General features: G+C 48.5%; 1 protein-coding gene across 3 annotated transcripts in view; it reads right to left on the bottom strand.

Annotated features, from left to right (window-relative positions):
- Bicral (BRD4 interacting chromatin remodeling complex associated protein like) overlaps positions 1 to 18,867 on the bottom strand; it is an 84,933-nt gene that overhangs the window by 41,203 nt on the left and 24,863 nt on the right. For 2 of the 3 annotated variants that reach the window (XM_032900602.1, XM_032900601.1), the window contains exon 3: positions 16,208 to 16,478. The gene's annotated coding sequence lies outside the window, so the exon portion shown is untranslated. Of the gene's footprint in view, positions 1 to 301; positions 321 to 16,207; positions 16,479 to 18,867 lie in introns of those variants that run through there. The other variant, XM_032900603.1, reaches the window with a different exon arrangement.

Below are 18,867 nucleotides of genomic sequence, written 5' to 3'. Positions count from 1 at the left end.
ACGTCAGCAAAACAAAATGCACCCCACGTGGGCAGCAGAGAGGCCGCGCAGTCTGAGGAGCTATAGGAGACAGGGTTGTGCAGAGGATGGGGACCTACAGGAGACGGGGCTCATTTGTTTTGGAGAATGCTTTAAATATAATAAAAGCAATAAATCTTACCTGCTACCATATCTAAGTTTTTCTATTATGTTTACTGTGTGTGTGTGTGTGTGTGTGTGTGTGTGTGTGTGTGTGTGTGTGTGTGTGTGTTGCATACATGAGCATCAGAAGACAGCCTGAGGGAATCGGTTCTCTCCTTACCTGGTCCTGGGTAAGGAACCAAGTTGTCAGGCTTGGCAGCAGACGCCGTTCCTAACTGAGTTATCACATTAGCTCCCGTTTTTTTTCTACTTAAAAAAAAAAAAAAAAAAGGCACTGTACATGCTGTCAGGGAGGCACGCTGCCCCACCCAAGCCTAAAGTTCACTGAACACCATCAAAACTAATGAGGCAGCTCCAGGGCTGGGGGGTGGCTCAGTATGTAAGGGACTTGCTGCCTAAGCAATGGTGATTAAGGTCAGATCTCTGGGACCCATGGAAAACAAAAACTAAACCAGACACAGGTAGACACTGAGCGTGCCTAAAAAAACACGAGGAAGGGTAAGAGAGAAGTCCGTGTGACAGCAGCCCCAGATCTCTGTGCACACCCACACATATGTGTGGCATACACAACATGCACACACACCCAAAATTAATTAGGGGCTGGAGAGAAAGAATACCAGCTGCTCCCGTAGAGGACTCTGATTCAGTCTGCAGCACTGACATGGCAGCTGACCGTCATCTGCACTCCAGCCCCAGGATCTGCAGCTCTGTGGATACTGTATGTACACGGTGCACAGACACTGTATGGACACGGTGCACAGACACTGTATGAACACAGTGCACAGACACTGTATGGACGCGGTGCACAGACACTGTATGTACATGGTGCACAGACACTGTATGGACACGGTACACAGACACTGTATGTACGCGGTGCACAGACACTGTATGGACACGGTACACAGACACTATGTACATGGTGCACAGACACTGTATGGACACGGTGCACAGACACTGTATGGACACGGTGCACAGACACTGTATGGACGCGGTGCACAGACACTGTATGGACACGGTGCACAGACACTGTATGGACACGGTGCACAGACACTGTATGGACACGGTGCACAGACACTGTAGGGACACGGTACACAGACACTGTATGGACACAGTACACAGACACTGTATGGACACAGTACACAGATACTGTATGGACACGGTACACAGAAATATATGCAAGCAAAACATCCACATATATCAAATAAAATGGGAAAAAATTAAAAAGATTTCATTCTAACACTTGGGAGGTAGAGGCAGGAGGATCGGGAGTTGGAGGCCAGTCTGGGCGGGACACCCAGCCCCGGAGGGGAGAAGGCCAGAGATGGAGCAGTTCTAACAACAGTGCTTTCTGTGGCGAAGCCCTGACTGGTTACGCTCGCTCTTCAATCCCACTGCTCTGTCAATGAGTACCATGTAAAATGTCTTGGCTTTGCAGCATGTTCCAAGGAAAACAGCCCTATGGAAACAACCAACAGACAGAGGAGTTGCTGAGGATTCCCCTTCCTAAGGGCAACTCAAGGAGAATGTGTGGCAAAATCAAGTTTTAAAGGAGAAACATGAGAGGACTTTTAAACAAAAGTTTAAAATGATTTAGCTTGTAATGTAGCAGGACAGAGGCCAAGGAAGGGTTCTGAGTTCAAGACTGGCCTGGGTCACAAAGTAATCATCTTCCATAAACAAAGTAGTAACAGGCTGAGCCTGCTGGCTACACCTTTAATCCCAGCACTCGGGAGGCTGAGGCACCACTGAGAGTTCAAGGCTAGCCTGGACCACATCGGGAGTGCCAGTCCACCCACGGCTATAGTCCTTGCTCTCACACATAAGCACTCAGGGAGTCGGGCATGTTAAATACACAGGCTTGCTCCATTAAAGGAAGGGATGTAAAACCTGCTTCCACGCAGAAGGCCAGGAGCAGACGTGCTTAATGAATGAATGGCCTAGTAACCACTGCACTATGTGGCTGCGAGCACAGCAGACCCCTCCCAGGCCCTTGTCGTGAGCCTGTCCATCTACAGAGCCCACCTTTATGGAAGATGTCACATGTGCCACATCTCACTACACTACACGTAGGGCTAAGTTCATTACCACCGGGAAAAGTCTCATGCTTTAATATACCTCAAATAAACTGCTGACCAGGCTCTCACAACACACACACACACACACACACACACACACACACACACACACACACACACACACACACACACACACACACAGGGCCACAGAGTGAGACCCTACCTCAAAATAAGCAAAGAAATCTAAAAGCCACAGGACAGTGAGTGGCTCAGCAGACAGAGGTGCTAATGACAAGCTTGACTGTGATGGCCAAGACCTCCATGGTAGGTAGAGGTCTCCTACCTGTTATCCTCCCTTCTCTAGTATGTGCAGAAATAAATGTATTAAAATATTTGAAAATAAAAATATAATTAAACAATCTCTAAGTATAATGAGGATAGTAAAGTCAGCATTTCAAACCTCGAAGGAAAAGGAGCATTATCAATCAGAGTTCCTAGCATGTGCTTGCAGAAGGCACGGAGTCTAACCTGAGGAAGACTGGGGGGAACCGCGTCTTTCTTTGTTGAGATGGGGTTTTGCCCAAGTGATCTCCCTGGCAGGCTCCTCAGTAGCTGGACTACAGGTAGATGCCAGCACACCAGGAACAGATACCGTACGAACCAAACAGCAGCAGTCCCACTGGAGAGACGCTGCCTGTGCACCACAGGCCTCTCTGGGCCTCTTCTCTGTGGCAATTTACAAGGTATTTGCCCATCTGCTGGATGAAAGTCGCTCCCCACAGAGCCTGCCTTCTTCCCCAACCCCTTCTCCTGACTTAGCAGCTCCCAGAAGGCCAAGCGTGGCTGTCCTTTCCAACACAAAGGCTACAGGGAGAGCTGCTGAAAGTGTGAATTTTCTAGTGGCAAGTGTGTGGGGGCTGGGGGTCACCCAGGACTTGACACGTGCCCAGGTACACAGCCTGCTCTGCGCTGCCTCCTAGTGCCCCCACTTTAAAATCCATCGAGGGAGGGAAGGGGAGGTAAGTGTGTGTGCTCTCACACGTGCATGCGTGCGGACATCATGCTTGTGTGTGAAGTCAGAGGACAGCTTTTTGGAGCTAGGAGGCTCTCTGGCTAGCTGCTGCACTGCAGACCCAGGTCACCTGGGATGAGGCACTCTCCTGTCTCCACTTCCCACCTGACCTCTGGAGTGCTAAGATTACATGTGCACCCCCACATCTGCCTTTTCACAGGGTGCAGGCAGTAAGCCCAGGAATTCAGACTCCGGGCAAGTGGATTTACACTCTGAGCCACTTCCCTGATTCAGTGCCCCAAGTAGCCCAGCATATCTAAGATATTAATTAGAACATGTAGTTAAGGGGTTGGGGATTTAGCTCAGTGGTAGAGCACTTGCCTAGCAAGCGCAAGGCCCTAGGTTCAGTCCCTAGCTCCGAAAAAAAAAAAAAAAAAAAAAAAAAAAAAAAAAAGGGGTTGGGGATTTAGCCCAGGGGTAGAGGGCACTTGCCTAAAAAGCAAAAGGCCCTGGGTTTGATCCCCAGCCCCAGAAAAAAAAAAAAAAAAAAAAAAAAAAAAAAAAAAAAGAACATGTAGTTAATATACTTACAAGATACTTTACATTTTTTCAAGACAGGGTTTCAAGACAGGCATGCAAATCTACGAGATCCTGGTCTACAGAGAGAGTTTCAGGACATCTAGGGCTATACAGAGAAACCCTGTCTCAAAACAAACCACACACACACACACACACACACACACACACACACACACACACACCCCAAACCCAAAAACCAAAACCAAAAACCAAATTTTTTTTGAAGAATTGAGCTGAGCATGGTGACACAGGCCTGCAATATGGGAGGCTCACAATGGAGAAAGGCTCAAGGCTAGCCTGAGCTACATAAACACAGTGAGACCACTGCCTCACCGAGAGGAGGGGAGGTGGGGAGGCCTGGAGAGGCTCAGTGGTTAGAACCAGTTGCCCCTGCAGAGGTTTCCTTTGGTTCCCAGCCACTCAGAGCTCACAACTTCCTGTAACTCCAGATCCAAAGGATCTGACACCCTCTACTGGCCTCCGTGGTCACCAGTCAGGAGTGATGCAGACATGCACAAAACATGCCACACACACAAAACCAATCTAAAATAAAGCAGGGGGAGAGGCAGGGAGGAGGGGACTTGTTAGAAGGATATGAGTAAGGCTGGTGAACCTCAAGGGCATAAGGCCCTGGGTTCCACTTTCAACTGCAGAGAAGTAAAGAGTGAACAATATCCACCCCAAGTACCCCTACTTGCTTCTGCAGATTGAACCCAAGGCCTTGTGTATGCTAATAATGCTCTCCACTGAAATGCATCTGGAGCTAGGTCAGGGGTGAGGACTGTTCAGTCATCACAGAAGTAACATCTGAGTTTGCCCAACTCGGAAAGCCGTGCGGCCTTGTCTACCCTGTACCGCTTGAAGGCTCCCGTGAACTGGCCTTAGCTTAGAGTCTTCCTACCTCCTCTTCCCGGTCACAGAGATGACGGGTGTGCACCACCACACCCAATTAATGCCACGCTGGGATCAGAGTTACTCAGGAAGGCCTGCGTGTCTGCTGTGTGTGTATGGTGTGTCTGTATGGCCGCAAGTGTGAGTGCGTGTGTAGGTGCATATGTAGGCATGCAAGTGTGGGGGTCTGAGGTGGTTACCAGACCCCTTCCAAGATTAATTTCCATTTTTATTTATTGAGGCAGTGTCCTTCAACTGAACCTAGAGTTTGCCAGTGGAGAGACTAGCTAGCCAGCTTGCCTTGGCGTGTCCATCTCTGCCTCCTGGGTTTTGGGATTACAGGTCACTGCCAGCCCAGTCCACATGGCTCTTGTTTTGGGGGCTGGTGACCCAGAGTCCAGTCCCCATGCTTGCACACAAATGCTGTCATCTCATTTGCTGGGAACTGGATTTTTTGGTGGGTGAAGTGAATGAAGTCTACAATGTTTCCCACCTAACACACCATTCTGCAGGGAGCTCAGGAAGGACAAAAGGAGGGAAAACCTGAGGCAGATTTCTTCAGGGTGGTGGGGAGAACACATGTCTGTTTGGTCCCAATGCGGTTAGCTACGGTGATTTCTGGTTATGCTTCCAAGTGACTGGCTTGCTTGAGAACCGATTTTGTGACGTGCAAGTAAAAGCTTTTAACTGTTGGGCCTTCTGTTCAGTGCACAGCCCAGCCTTCTCTCCTGCATACACGCTCCTCCTTCCGCCCAAAGCTGTCCCCTCACAGCTGCCTCTCTCAGTCAATCCCTTTGTGTGCCATTACACTGGGCTGCCCACCGAAAAGGCCCTGCAGTGCTTGAAGGGAGAAATGCCCCTGCAGCGCTTGAGGGGTGCCGGTGCACACTAAGGAGCAGCCACACTGACAGGACGGGGAAAAGCTACTCCATCTCTCAGGTGAGGACAGACAGAGGTCCCTCTGCCTCTGTGCTTTTTCTTAAAATGTGTCCCCTGTCCCACAGAGAGTACCCCTTTAAAACAAGCTCCTCTCGGAGAAACTCCACTCCCATTACTGTAAAGGCCAACTCCCTTTTTCCTGCCCTTCTTACACAACTGAAATGGCCTGCACCGGCTCTTTGTGTGCCTGGTTCCCAGCCCTGTGGGCCACAAGCGCAGGGCTCACCACTCACGCACGCTCTGTGCTCAGCTTGCACTCCACCGTCTGCTGGCACGTCATTCCTCCAGAGCCGCATGCTCGCCTGCTACCTAGTCCAGAGCTCTTCCTACCTATCACAGCCACGTACACTTCCATCACCCCTCGGCACACTATGAACTTTACTCAGCTGCTCTGCTTGTCCTGAGGAAGGTGTAGGTTAGGATTCACGGGAACACCCTGAATACTCCCAAGAGGACCTGATAGACCTGCTTATTGTTTGCTGAGTGAATGAACGAATGACGGCGGCTCCCATGCCACCCTAACGAAGGCTTTCTCTGTCCTGACTGTACTTCCACTTAGCCACAGATCACAGAGTTATCCTCCAAGATACATGTACCCCCAAATGCTCTTTCAAGTGCTGTGCACACACACACACACACACACACACAATTAATACTTAGTATTTAATGGGGAAGAAGGGCTCAGGAGATGATCAGGAGTAAAGGTGCCTGTATCCAAGCCTGATAACTTGAATCCCATCTCTAGAATTCAAAAGGTAGGAGAATCAACTCTCACGAGTTGTCCTCTGACCTCCACTCTGGAACTGTTGCTACATACATATACACACATACATACAAATATACATACGTACATGTAATTTTAAAATTGCAAATCAATATCGGATGGGGCTGGGGTTATAACTTGGTAACACATTTTCCTGGCATGGCTTCATCCCCAGTACCAAACCAACCAACCAACCTACCAACCAACCAACCTATCAACCAACTAACCAATCAACCAACCAACCAACCAACCAACCTATCAACCAACCAACCAACCTACCACCCAACCTACCAACCAACTTACCAATGAACCAACCAACCAACCAGCCAACCAGCCAACCAACCAACCAACCAACCAACCAACCAACCAACCTACCAACCAACCAACCAACCAACCAACCAACCAACCAGTCACCAACCTATCAACCAACCAACCAAGCCAATCAACCAACCAACCAACCAGCCAGCCAACCAGCCAGCCAACCAACCAACCAACCTACCAACCTACCAACCAACCAACCAACCAACCTATCAACCAACCAACCTACCTACCTATCTACCTACCTACCTACCAACCAACCAACCAACCTATCAACCAACCAATCAACCAACTAACCTATCAACCAACCTATCAACCAACCGACCGATCAACTAACCAAGAGAGCGAATCCCATAGAACAATGGAAGAAATTTTGGGTTATTTAAAACTGAACGTAAGGACAAGGCAGTCTCATTGTGTAGAACAGGCTGGCCTTGAACTCAGACATCCTGCTGCATCTGCCTCCAAGTGCTGAGGTTACTATGCCTGACAAGAATGGAAAATGCTTTGAAGATGAATATATATAATCTCAAATTCATTGTGGTCAGGATGACCTTGAGCCTCTGGTCTTGTTTCCCAAGTGCTAATATTTCAGACGTGTACCACCACGCCTGGTTTATGCTGAGCTGGAGACTGAATCCAGACCGTTGTGCACGCTATGGCAGCTCACTGGACTACATCCTCAGTCCCTTCCTGTGCACACCTCTAGACAACTTATCCCAAATACAGTGTAGCTCTTATATTGTACTAAGAGATGATGATCTAGGGGTTTTCTCTGAATATTTCCCCCTGGTGGTTAGTTGAATCCATAGGGGTGGATCCGGACAATCTGATTGCATTTCTCATGTTATGTGTGTAGTATGCATGTGTGCCTGCATGTTATGCGTGTAGATATGTGGCACTGCAGTCTTGCTGCTCTCCATCTTATCCTTTGGGGCAGGGTCTCAACTGAGCTCACTAGTGTCCCAGTCTAGCCAACGTCTAGAATTACAGGGGGGCCCGCCCAGCATTTGACCGGGTTCTGGCTGACCCAATTGTGAGGCAAGCAGCTGATCCACAGAAGGCACCATCTCTACAGCCTGAGAGAGGGATATTTTAAGGGCATTAAATAATCACTAAGGTACCTGACGCTATTTTACAATTTTACATTCAGGTAAGCTCTCTAGGCCCTCTGTTTCAAACATTGCCTGTAACACTGTTTCAAGTCCACCATGTACACCACATATGCGACAGATGTTTCTGCTGTTTTAGACAAGGGTCTATGTGGCTTGGTTGTTCTGAAGGTGGTCATGCCTGGAGCTCTAGAGTTCTGACTCCCTCTGCCTGCTAAGTGATTATAGGGGTGTGACATCACACTTGGACAAAGATCCTACTTGTAAAGAGAAGCAGACTCTGAAGTAAAATAGCTATTAAAAAAAGGGGCTATCTGGAAAGCCAAATACAGTGACTTCTGTTGTAGTCCCAGGACTTAGGGCTAAGGCAGGGCTGCCAATAGTTCAAGGCCAGCCTGGGCTGGATAGCTCATGAAGGAAAAAAGGGGGGGAGGGGGCTAAAGAGCAGATGTGGCTCTAAACACAGTGGCAAGGCTTCTATTTTTCTTTGTGTGTGATCTCACCTTGAGGAACCCCGGGCAGACTTCTGCAGTTTTTAATGTCAAATGTTCACAGATCAGAATACAAACTGGAGTAAGGATTAGCCTACTTCTAAGTATACTTACTTGCACTTCTAGGAAATCTGAGTTTTATAAAGAAAAGATGGCTTGCTTCTTTTATATTAAAAGCTAAAAGTAAGGCTGGGTGGTGGTGGTGAGTGGCTCATGCCTTTAATCCCAGCACAGGCAGAGGCAGGCGGATCTTTGTGTCTGAGGTCAGTCTGGTCTATAGAGAGAGTTGCAAGGCAGTGAGGGCTACACTGAGAAACCCTTTCTCAAAAACAAAAAAGCAAGCTAAAACAAACTTCAAATCAAAACCACAAAACTGTGGTAGCAATCAAAGGCGTGTAACTTTAGTTCCAAAGGATCTTTGATGCCCTCTTCTGGCCTCCCCCAAGGGCTGTATGCATGTGGTGTACATACACAAATGCAGGCAAAACAACCATACATGTAAAATAAAAATATGATCTCAAAACCACAAAAACAAAATATACTTTTTTTTTCGGAGCTGGGGACCGAACCCAGGACCTTGAGTTTGCTAGGCAAGCGCTCTATCACTGAGCTAAATCCCCAACCCCAAAATATACTTTTAATCAGGCACAAATATGATTCCAGGATTCAGGATGCTGAGGCAGGAGGACTTTTTTGAGGCCAGTCTCTTGGGTGAAATAAGTTCTAGGCCAGCCAGAGCATCAAATGGTCCTTGTCTCAAAACAAAACAGGTTGGGAATGAATGTGACAGGCAAGCCTGAAGCCCTGGGCTTGATCGCCAGTAAACACCCAGATAAGCTGTCAGCTCAGGCCTGTAATGAGACCATCTCCAAAACTACCTTACTGCCGAGAACCACTGGATATTAAATTAGTCATGATTATGGGAGTCTACTGTGGTATGTGTGCAGAGGTTGGAATTTGAGTCTCTCCTTCCACCCCGGAACACACAGGTGTCAGATTCATGGCAACTGGTTTTTCCTACTAACCGTCTCATCTCAGCAGCCTTGATTTTATTAAAAACACACACACACAAACCAGCACCACAGGGACCTGGCTAAGGTCAACTTTACCTTGCTTGACCACAGAGTTCTCAGGTGTCTATAGTGTGTTGGTTGTAGATTAAAGTTTAATAGGAATGGCGACATGAGACTCACGGACTCTCTGCAGCGACCTTAGGAAAGTCGGTTGCTTTCATAATACAGAAATTAGGGATAGAGTCCGATTCTTCTGAGACTTTGGCAGTATGTTTTTGAGACAGGCTCTCACCATGTAGCCTTGTGTGGCCTAGAACCCAGTGTAGACCACGCTGGACTCAAACTTAGAGATACTCCTGCTTCTGCCTCCCTGAGAGTTGGTGTGTGCCACTGTACCCCCAACTTTAACATCTATTAAATGGCCATCAGGGTGTGAGGCAGAATGAAAGTCTGACAAATAGTATTTGTGAAATGCTTACATTCTAGCCAGAAACAGAGTTGAACTCCTGATGATTGAAGCAGCTGGACTTGGTGGACCGGAAATAAGCACTTGGAGAGGGAACACCTGTCCTGACTTACGGATTCAAAGGTTCTGCTAATGCAATGTTTAATGTGTTTGTAGCCAGGGAGCCAAAGAAGCCACAAGAACAGAAGTGTTCAATTTACAACTTTATTAAGAAAATTATAATTAAACAAGTCACGACCTTTTAAGAATGTGGTTAGGACTAAGGGAGATCTCAGGACTTGCCCTGAATAGAAACACACATGGGTAGAGAGAGCAGTAAAGACCCAGTGGACCCTCCCAGCCCCAGGGCCCTCTTCTCCCACCTTCCCTAAGAGCCTGGGTGGGCACTACGAATGCTCAGTCTGGCCAGCACAGCCTCACCCTGCACTCCAATCCCAACCAGCCATGTACCACACGGCAGCCCATCCTAAGGCTTTCCTTTAAGCATCTTTTCTGCCCCTCGCTGGACACCACCCACTTTATCAACATTACTCATCTGGAGAGGTCTGTTCCAGACATGCTGCTGCTCAGTGGCTATTTCTTTTACCCACTATTTCCATCAGACTAGGACACTTCCCACAAATGCGTCCTTTCTCCTTATATTCAGGCCTTTTTAACCTCCATCCCTAACAAATGATCCTGGATCTTCTAAGATGACAGGAATCTGTTTTGAACCCCCCCCCCACATTTTCCCTCTACTGTTACTTTGTACCCACTTCAGAGCACAGGAAACTGAGGAAAAAGTAACACCAGGTGCTTCAAAGACAAAGTAGCCGGTTAAGGTTTATACGTTTCCACTGGCATCCTTTGCATACTTTCTTCCCTCCACTCCTCCCTCCTCCAATGGAACTGTGCAAAGACCAGAAAGTCAGCACACTTGGTGCTCAGACTCAGGGCTCCAGCCAGCAGCCAGCACACGTTTCTTATGTCCCACTTGCAGCCCAGATGACCAATTTCCTTCTGAAACCAGTCACCACCTGTTCTTCCTAAAGCAGGCTGGCTGGGCTTTGGAAAGCCAGGAGCACACCACAGCCCTCCTCCAGCTCCCTTCCCCCTCTCCCACAGTTACACTCCCTTTAATCTGCGCTCACTTTGTCTGCCTTCACTGCACTCTCCTCCCACCCTGACAGACCTTGTTCTTAGATCTGAAATTCTCTGTCCCTTTCTCAAGAATCCTGCCCCTTTATCAGACTTCCTGTTTTATTAATCTCTCCCTCTTTGGTAGACACTCTCAGCTCAAGTGAAAATGAATTTCTGGGATGGGAAAACGGCTCAGGAGGTAAAGCCCTTGCTGGCCAAGCCTTGGGTTTGATCCCCAGAACCACGTTGAAGATGGAAGACCTGACAACCTCCACACACACAGCTCTCCTCACTATGTACAGAATGAGAATGCAATCATTTGCCCACACACTCTTTGAGCCCACTTCCCCCAAGCACTGGACTTTCACTGCAACACCCTGCAGCTAGCCCTTCTCCCCACACAGCAGAGAAGCTACTTGTCAGGGTGGTCAGCCTAACTTTCACACTACTGTCCTTTCACAGCTTGTTCCTAGCTGCTTCTGTGATCACAAATGGCCTGGCCGCTCCCAGGACACACCTCCCATCTACAGCCCAGTGAGTGACTTCCAGCAGCCCAACTTCAGTACCCACAGGTATCATGCATTCCAGTGACCATCCCTTCCAGCTAGCCCTCTTCTGCTCTTTTCTCCAATTGTAAGTGGCACCATCAGCCATTCAGGGCTTGGTCCATAATTGAGAAGGCATTCTTAAGATTCCTTCTGTCTTACAGAGCCAGCCTACCGTGCACACCTCTCTCATCCCTACCTTGTACCCTGCAGCCATATTGTCTATAAAAAATATAAGCATCGGGGCTGGAGAGATGGCTCAGTGGTTAAGAGCACTGACTGTTCTTCCGGAGGTCCAGAGTTCAAATCCCAGCAACCACATGTTGGCTCACAACCATTTGAAATGAGATCTGATGCCTTCTGGTGTGTCTGAAGACAGCTACAGTGTACTCATGTATCATAAATAAATACATTTAAAAAAAAATATGAGCATCTTTGCACTGGCTGTCCTAGGACTCAGGAAGCTGAGGCAGGAGGATCACACGAATACAGTACGTGAGACCAAAGTTTCCGCAGTGGAATGCTCCTTGGCAGGCACTCAGCCCTGATTTCAAATCCTCACCCCTCTCCCTTGGGCCCCTGCTCCAACTCTGCATGGCTTCTCACTGCAATTAGGACAAAAATCTAAAATCTCCCTAAATGGCCCAATCAAAGCAGCCCCAGAGAAGAGCTGCAACAACCTCTTCCTTCCAGTCTGCACCCTACACAGGCTCGGAATGTCAAACTCTGCTGAGATGTCTAACACAAGTTTATTCAAGTTTCAGCTCACGACATCTCAACAAAACTTACTAGCCAAAAAGGGTTATTTCTTTTATAACTTCCTGCTTATGTTTTCTCCCACTGCCTGTAAATTCTATGAGTTTAGACATCTTATTTTAAATTCCACTCAACATTATTCTTTCCCTATATGCTAGATTATTTTAGAGAAACCATTGTTTTAACAGCTTTTTTGGATTTTTGCCAAAGACAAGTCACTTTAAAACAAATGTTTACAAACTTTGGGCTTTTTGTTTGCATGTATGTGTAAACCTATTTTTTTTAAAGATTTATTTATTTTATGTATGTAAGTACACAGTTACTTTCTTCAGACACCAGAAGGTGGCATCAGATCCCATTACAGATGGTTGTGAGCCACCATGTGGTTGCTGGGAATTGAACTCAGGACCTCTGCAAGAGCAGTCAGTGCTCTTAACTGCTGAGCCATCTCTCCAGCCCGTAAACCTATTTTTTAAGTTGCATGGCTGCCCTGCCTACTTGGCCTGGCTGGACTTGAAGGCGGGAAGTTACTGGCCTAACTCTATCTGGTTTCTCTCTGTTTACTTCTTAATCTTTCCTCTTGAGTCACCTTGAATTCTAGGAACAAGCAGGACTGATAAACATCCCTGTGGCATGGGCCTCAGGGACAGTGTGCCTGCCTGCAGGACTGCACAAACCCAGTCACTATGGTGGTGGGGTGACTGCTTGGAGCAGAAGCAACTTGTAGCTTCAGAACCAGACTACACCTGAACCGGATCTCCTGCATTCCACACCCACCTCATGCTTTCCTGAATAACATCAAAACCAGCTGGGGATGGAACTCTGGGTAATGTCAGCACCTGGAAGGTGGGTTCCAGGTCACTGAGTCCCTTGACTGTCCCTATCTCAATGAATAAGCTTTTCACAATTTACTTGCCTTTTAATGGCGTAATGGAATGGGCATGGAGGGGTCTAGCCTATTGGTACTGCCAGAGCCAGGCTTTTGCCCTAAGTACTCCAGTAATTGGGCCACAGAAATGGCCCAGGGAAAAGGTGATCTGCCACAGACTAATGCCCCAAGTTTAATCCTCAGGATCCACGTAGGAGAAAGGAAATGTGCAGTTTAAAAAACCCTCCACTAACGTTCAAACTCAGTACTAATATTTTAAAGTCTCAAGATATCTAAATTTTCTACAAGAAAACGTTTTAAATGACTTTAATACATGGCAGGAAGGGGAAAATAATGAGCAGTCACACAAACCAAAATATGGACCTCAAATCTGATGTTTCAACCCCCCCCCCCAAATGTACAGTCTAGTTCTATATCAGCACTTACTAGCTTTCCCTGAGGGCTCTCAAACAATGGACTCTCATTCCGACTTCTCCCTGGTGGGGCTGGAATTTCAGTCCTGAGGTGGAATGCCAAGCTAAAACTGAACACAGCCTCTCTTGGTAAACAATGGAGATGACAATCTGGTTTTTAAAAACATCTCCCAGTTCGTTTTGATGGTCAGATTAAAAAATAAGTATGGAGCTTTTTGGGGGAACGCAATTTTTGCTGCTTAAAATGGTACCACCCTCAACTAGATTAATAAACAGTATCTCAGGATGATAGAATAAACCTCAAGTACTTAAAGCACTAAACACTTTCTGGAATAAAAGTGCTCAATGTGTGGCCGGATTTATGACAAAGTCCCTAACACCCACTGCCTACTACTGTACTCAGAACACAAAGAGCAAAGCCACTGCTACTTCTGCCCACCAGAAACTTAACTATTTCCATCTCGGGGTGACTCCTTAGCTTTCCAGACGGTTCTCCTTTCCGTTAACATTCTAAGATCTCTACACACCTAGCTGTATTTATGTACATAAGAAAACTTGTTTTTTACAAAGTGAAAAAAGTGCATTTTTAAGCTTATCTTAACTTCTTCACAGCAGAGATTTTAAAAAGTCTTATTTTTTGAAGTACCCTGAAGGCCCAAACCAGAAGTCACTTGCAACCGTCTCGTCCCCTCGTTCTGAGGACCAGATCCGGGTCTGTTTTACGATACAACCGACTGAACATAACCGGATTAAATGAATACTTGGGCCACTGGGTTACCGGAAGGCAGACCGACCCTGTTCTTGGCTTTGTTAGCTGGGGCTCTAACCCCTAATAAACAAGAAAACGAAGGGTCCCAAGTCCTGCCCTGGGCCGGGCCTGAAAGACCAAACCGTCCAGCCCAAGATCAAAGGAGAAAACACGGGGGAATGCGGGGAGACAGGGAGGGAAGCCATCAACCAAGGACCCGGACCGCATCCCACTATTTTCGGCCTGAGACAAATGACAGAGAGCAAACCGCCGCCAACTCAGTCCCTTCAAGCCCCAACCCAGCGAGCCAGCCTTTTGGGTCTGGGGTCGTGGTGGTCGCACGGGTCTCCGCGGCCTCGGCTCCATCCTCCGGACCCGGCGGTCCGTTCCTGGCTCCGGGGCTCCCCCGCTCCGCGGCTCCCGGCATAGGCCGAGCTTCCACACCGGGCGCCGCCCGCGCCACGAGGGAAGATGGCGGCCGCCGAGCAACTGCGCCACCAGCCCTGGCCACAGGCCAGGCCCAGCGCCATCTTAGCGTCCTCCAGTCCGCCGTCCCCACCCCGAGAAGCCGCTTTCGGGGCGACTCGGGAAGGGGGACCCTGAGAAGCCCTCTGGGTCGAAAAAAAAAAAAAAGCAAAAAGAAGAAAACCAAAATAACAAAAAAAAAAATCACCAAAACACAAAAAGCGCTCCCCGCCACAGTCCTCCGTCTCCCGGCCCGCCGGCTGACACAGGCCTCGCAGGCGGCCTCCCCACGGCCGAGCCGAGCGTGCAGCGGCCTGGGCCGCGTCCTCCGCAGGGCCTCGCAGCCGGCCGACAACCACTACGGCAGGCCCGGCTTGCGCCGCGACCCAGGCCCGGATGAGGCCCAGGGAGCCCGCGAACCCAGCACTGCCTCGGCCCGGGCCTCCCCCACGGCCCCGGCCTCTCTCCGCGCGCGGGTGCGGCGGGAAAGAGGGAACCGCCCGGGTGCAAATGGAAGCGGGCTCTCGGGCTGTCCCGGACGCCTCCCTCCCCTCTCCTCCGCCGACTCCATTTTTTTTTTTCCTTCCCGGAGAAGCAAGAAAACGCGACTCCCCACCCCAGAGCCTCGGAGGAGGCGAGTGGGAGAGAAGGACCGAGGGGGTGTGCGGAGCCGCGAGGGGAGGAGATTGGGAGAAGCTGATTTTTCTCGCTCGGCCGCCGTCACTCCAGGCCCTCCCTCGCCCCCTGCTCGCGGCCCCGCCGCGCCGCCGTCCTCCCCTCGCCGAGCCCCGCTCCCTCCTCCGCGGCTCCCCGGGCGGCTCCGGGGGGCGGAATACACACACTCGCGCACACACACTCGGCGCACACAACTAATTTGAAAGCGGCTCAATCAATGAGTCATTAAAAGGCTTCCCTCCCCTCCTCCCCTCCCCAGCGCCAACCGCCACGCCGCCACCTCCCCTCCTTTTTTATCCCACAACCCCCCCCCTTCCCGGGCTCTCCCACTCCCCGCTCCAGAAATTTGCATCCGCGGATGGGGGGGGGAGAAGGAAGAAAAAGGAAGGGGGGGAAAAAGACAGGCGCCAGGCCCCCACGCATGGCCGCAGGCGCCCCGGCCCGGCGCCGCCTCCCGGGCCACCGCGCCCCGCCTGAGACACTGAACTTGGTCTTCCCAGGGCCCCGGCGGCGCCGGGAGAGGCATCCACACTAGATTCCCCTTTTCTCCGTGTCCATTAAACATCCACCCACCACCATCACCCACCCACAAACCCACCCCCCCCCAAAAAAAACACAGCCTTAGCCAATAACCCTCTGGGCTGAAACCTAATATCCTGGTTTTGGCAACTCGGTGTTTAATTTGCTCCTCTTTCTTTTCTGTCTGGCTGGAGATCTATCTCAGCTCTCTCCCTCCACCCCCTTCTCCTTCCCTCCTTCTCCCTCCCCGAAGGAAAAAGAGGCAGAGGAAGGAGGTTTGTTTTTTTTCTCCTTGAAATTTTTATCACAAAATTATAATACACTCAAAGGAAACTCACCGTCATGAAAAAAGCAGTGCCTTGTCAACGGGGTTTCTGCGCCATCGCACCAGGGGCGGCGGCGGCGGCGGCGGCGGCGGCGGCGGCGGGCGCAGGGCGCGGGCGCGGGCGCGGGAGCTCCAGGCCGAGCGGCGCCGGCCACACGCGCTCCGCTCTCTCTCGCTCACCCCGCGCCGGGCGGCGGGCGCCTGCTCCCCGCGCCGCCCGGCCTTCATGCTCTGCGCCCGGGCAAACGGCTCGCCTGCTCGTCTACCTCAAACTTCGGTCTTGCCTAGTTTAAAAAAAAAAAAAAAAGGAGCAGCAGAAAGATTAGGATTTCTTTAATTAAAAATTAAAAAAAAATTTTTTTTTCAAAAGAAGACCAAGCTCATGGCGTGTTGATTTCTGTTTCTTTTGAGAAAAAAAAAATGGGAGTAGGGGGACTTTGAAATGTACTGGGGTCGATTCAAGAAACAGGTTTGTTTGTGTATCCACCCTCCTCCCCCACCTACAAGATGTGAGTTGATTCTCCTTAGGGGCCCTGTACACACACACACACACACACACACACACACACCAGTTTTAGCTTAAATTGGAGGAGGAATAAGCAAAAAATGGTTGAGAAACTCCAAATAGAACCATAAGAAATTTTTTTTGCATATTTATTTAAAAACTAACGCATCCATTGACTTTAACTTGGCAGATACTGGGTTAGCCTTAAGTTTCTCATGTGCTACTACTAAACTTTACAATATCCCTTTCCACTCCGAAATGCTGTGCAATCTTATCTGTGAAATCTTAAGATTAAAAGGGAAAATAAAACTAATGACTAAGGAGAGACGCTAAGTATTCCCTGGCCTTCTCTATTTAGACTATCGTTTGTAGTCATGTTTGTGGGGTTTGCATTAAATAACTTCCATTCTTAAAAACGAAGCTACAAAACCCTTTAGCACCCTTTGGTCCAACCATAATTACCACCTGTTTTAAATTTCAAATTGTTGACACTTCTTAAACAGCCTAGTAGTACGCAAAACATAAGTGTTCATTACCAGAGTTCTGTGTAGCCTAACCACTAATGCCCAAATGCCCACGAAATATAGCAAGGGGTGGGGGGCCTGTTGTCACTTGTTTTAAACAAATAACAGAAATAGGCAACATGTGAGTTGTACAAGAATGTAATTCAGGTTTTAAGATACAGATTTAAGCCTTAATTTTTTTTTCCTGATATTATTTAAAGTTAGTTGATGAGGTCTTTTTTGTTGATAAACATATATCGGGGGAGTTCTAAATAAAATTATCCCCAGATTTAAGTTCTTTAAAATACTGTTTGGTTTCTATATCCTTTCCTAGGAGTCAAAACCAAAGCTTCAGGGCAAAGGTGGAGATGATGTCCAGTGAGTGGTAGAGCACAAGCACATTCTGCCTGTGGGACACCCTGGCTCCAGCCCCAGCACATGCACAAGTGCTTTATGCACCTTGCTTACTTATGTGAACATAACATCACACTACAGTTTGTCAAAGCTGCTGCGGTATGCTGCTTCATTCAACTTCTTTTTCAAAAGCAAACCACCTCATGTTTCAGTGACTGGCACTCCATCATTCTACATAATGTGGGCTTGGTATTTAGACCTGATGATAGATAGATACATAGTATCTATCATTGAGGGTTTTTTCTTAGAAGCCTTGTATGTATGTATGTATATAGTTAAATAATTAATTTGCTTTGAATTCAGCAAATGCTTCCCTGGACCTTGCATATTAGCATTTCTTTACACTTGATGGTTGGACCAACCAGTTTTCTAATTGGCTTGGGAAACTTTAAAACATGTTTTAAAGTGCCTTTGGATTGGTAGGAATTTAATTAGAATGCCCATGAAGTGTGCGTTGCGATCTGGGCAGAGCAAGCGGTACAGCTGGTGTTCCAGGTTGCCAATGAAACATTAATGGGTTTCAGGAAGATAGCCTTCCTCATTGGCCAAAATCCCAAGCAAACCAGAAGTCTCGCTTTAAATCTGACCTACCACTGCCCAGATTTGATCATTGCACAATGTGTGTGTATATTCCATGTAAACATTTTGCACCTCATAAATATGCATTATATTTAAAAAAAGCTATTACATAGCTTTCGAGAACAAGATTAATTTTTAAAAAGATGACCTAGGGCACTGCAGCCTTTTTAGTGTAAGAACAGTGGCGTGTGCTGAGTGGGTACTCGAGGCACTTTGCTATCATTCCTGTCATCTGTCTGTCCAGGTCATCTGTCTGTCCCAGTCACCTGTCTGTCCCGAAAACTTGCCCCGGAATCTAAGGAACCTAAGTTTTAATGACTCTGACTTTGCAGATCGGCTCTCAGCACTTTCACGGATTTGTATGAAGTCACTAACCTACTAAGGACCAACGGGAGAAGCCCCGCCTGCTGGTTCCAGAACTTACCCCTCTCTCAGGTCTGACAAGTATCTTGGAAACCTGTAGCCTTGCCCTGTCGATGTCATTCCAGTCCAGGGGAGAGGCACAGGCTGAGGGGCAACCCTTAATTAGTCCAGACCTACTCAGAGACGGCCAGTTGTCAAATCTAATTTAAGTCTGGGGGAGGGGTTTGCAAAATACTGGGACAGCAGAGGGGTGGGCCTCAGTCTCCAGACATGCTTACATTTGTAGGCATGCCCTAATTCTGTGGACTC

The sequence above is a fragment of the Rattus rattus genome, chromosome 4, assembly GCF_011064425.1.
Source record: "Rattus rattus isolate New Zealand chromosome 4, Rrattus_CSIRO_v1, whole genome shotgun sequence".
In the NCBI taxonomy this organism is placed as follows: Eukaryota; Metazoa; Chordata; class Mammalia; order Rodentia; family Muridae; genus Rattus; species Rattus rattus.
This window is presented reverse-complemented; position numbering and strand designations above follow the sequence as displayed.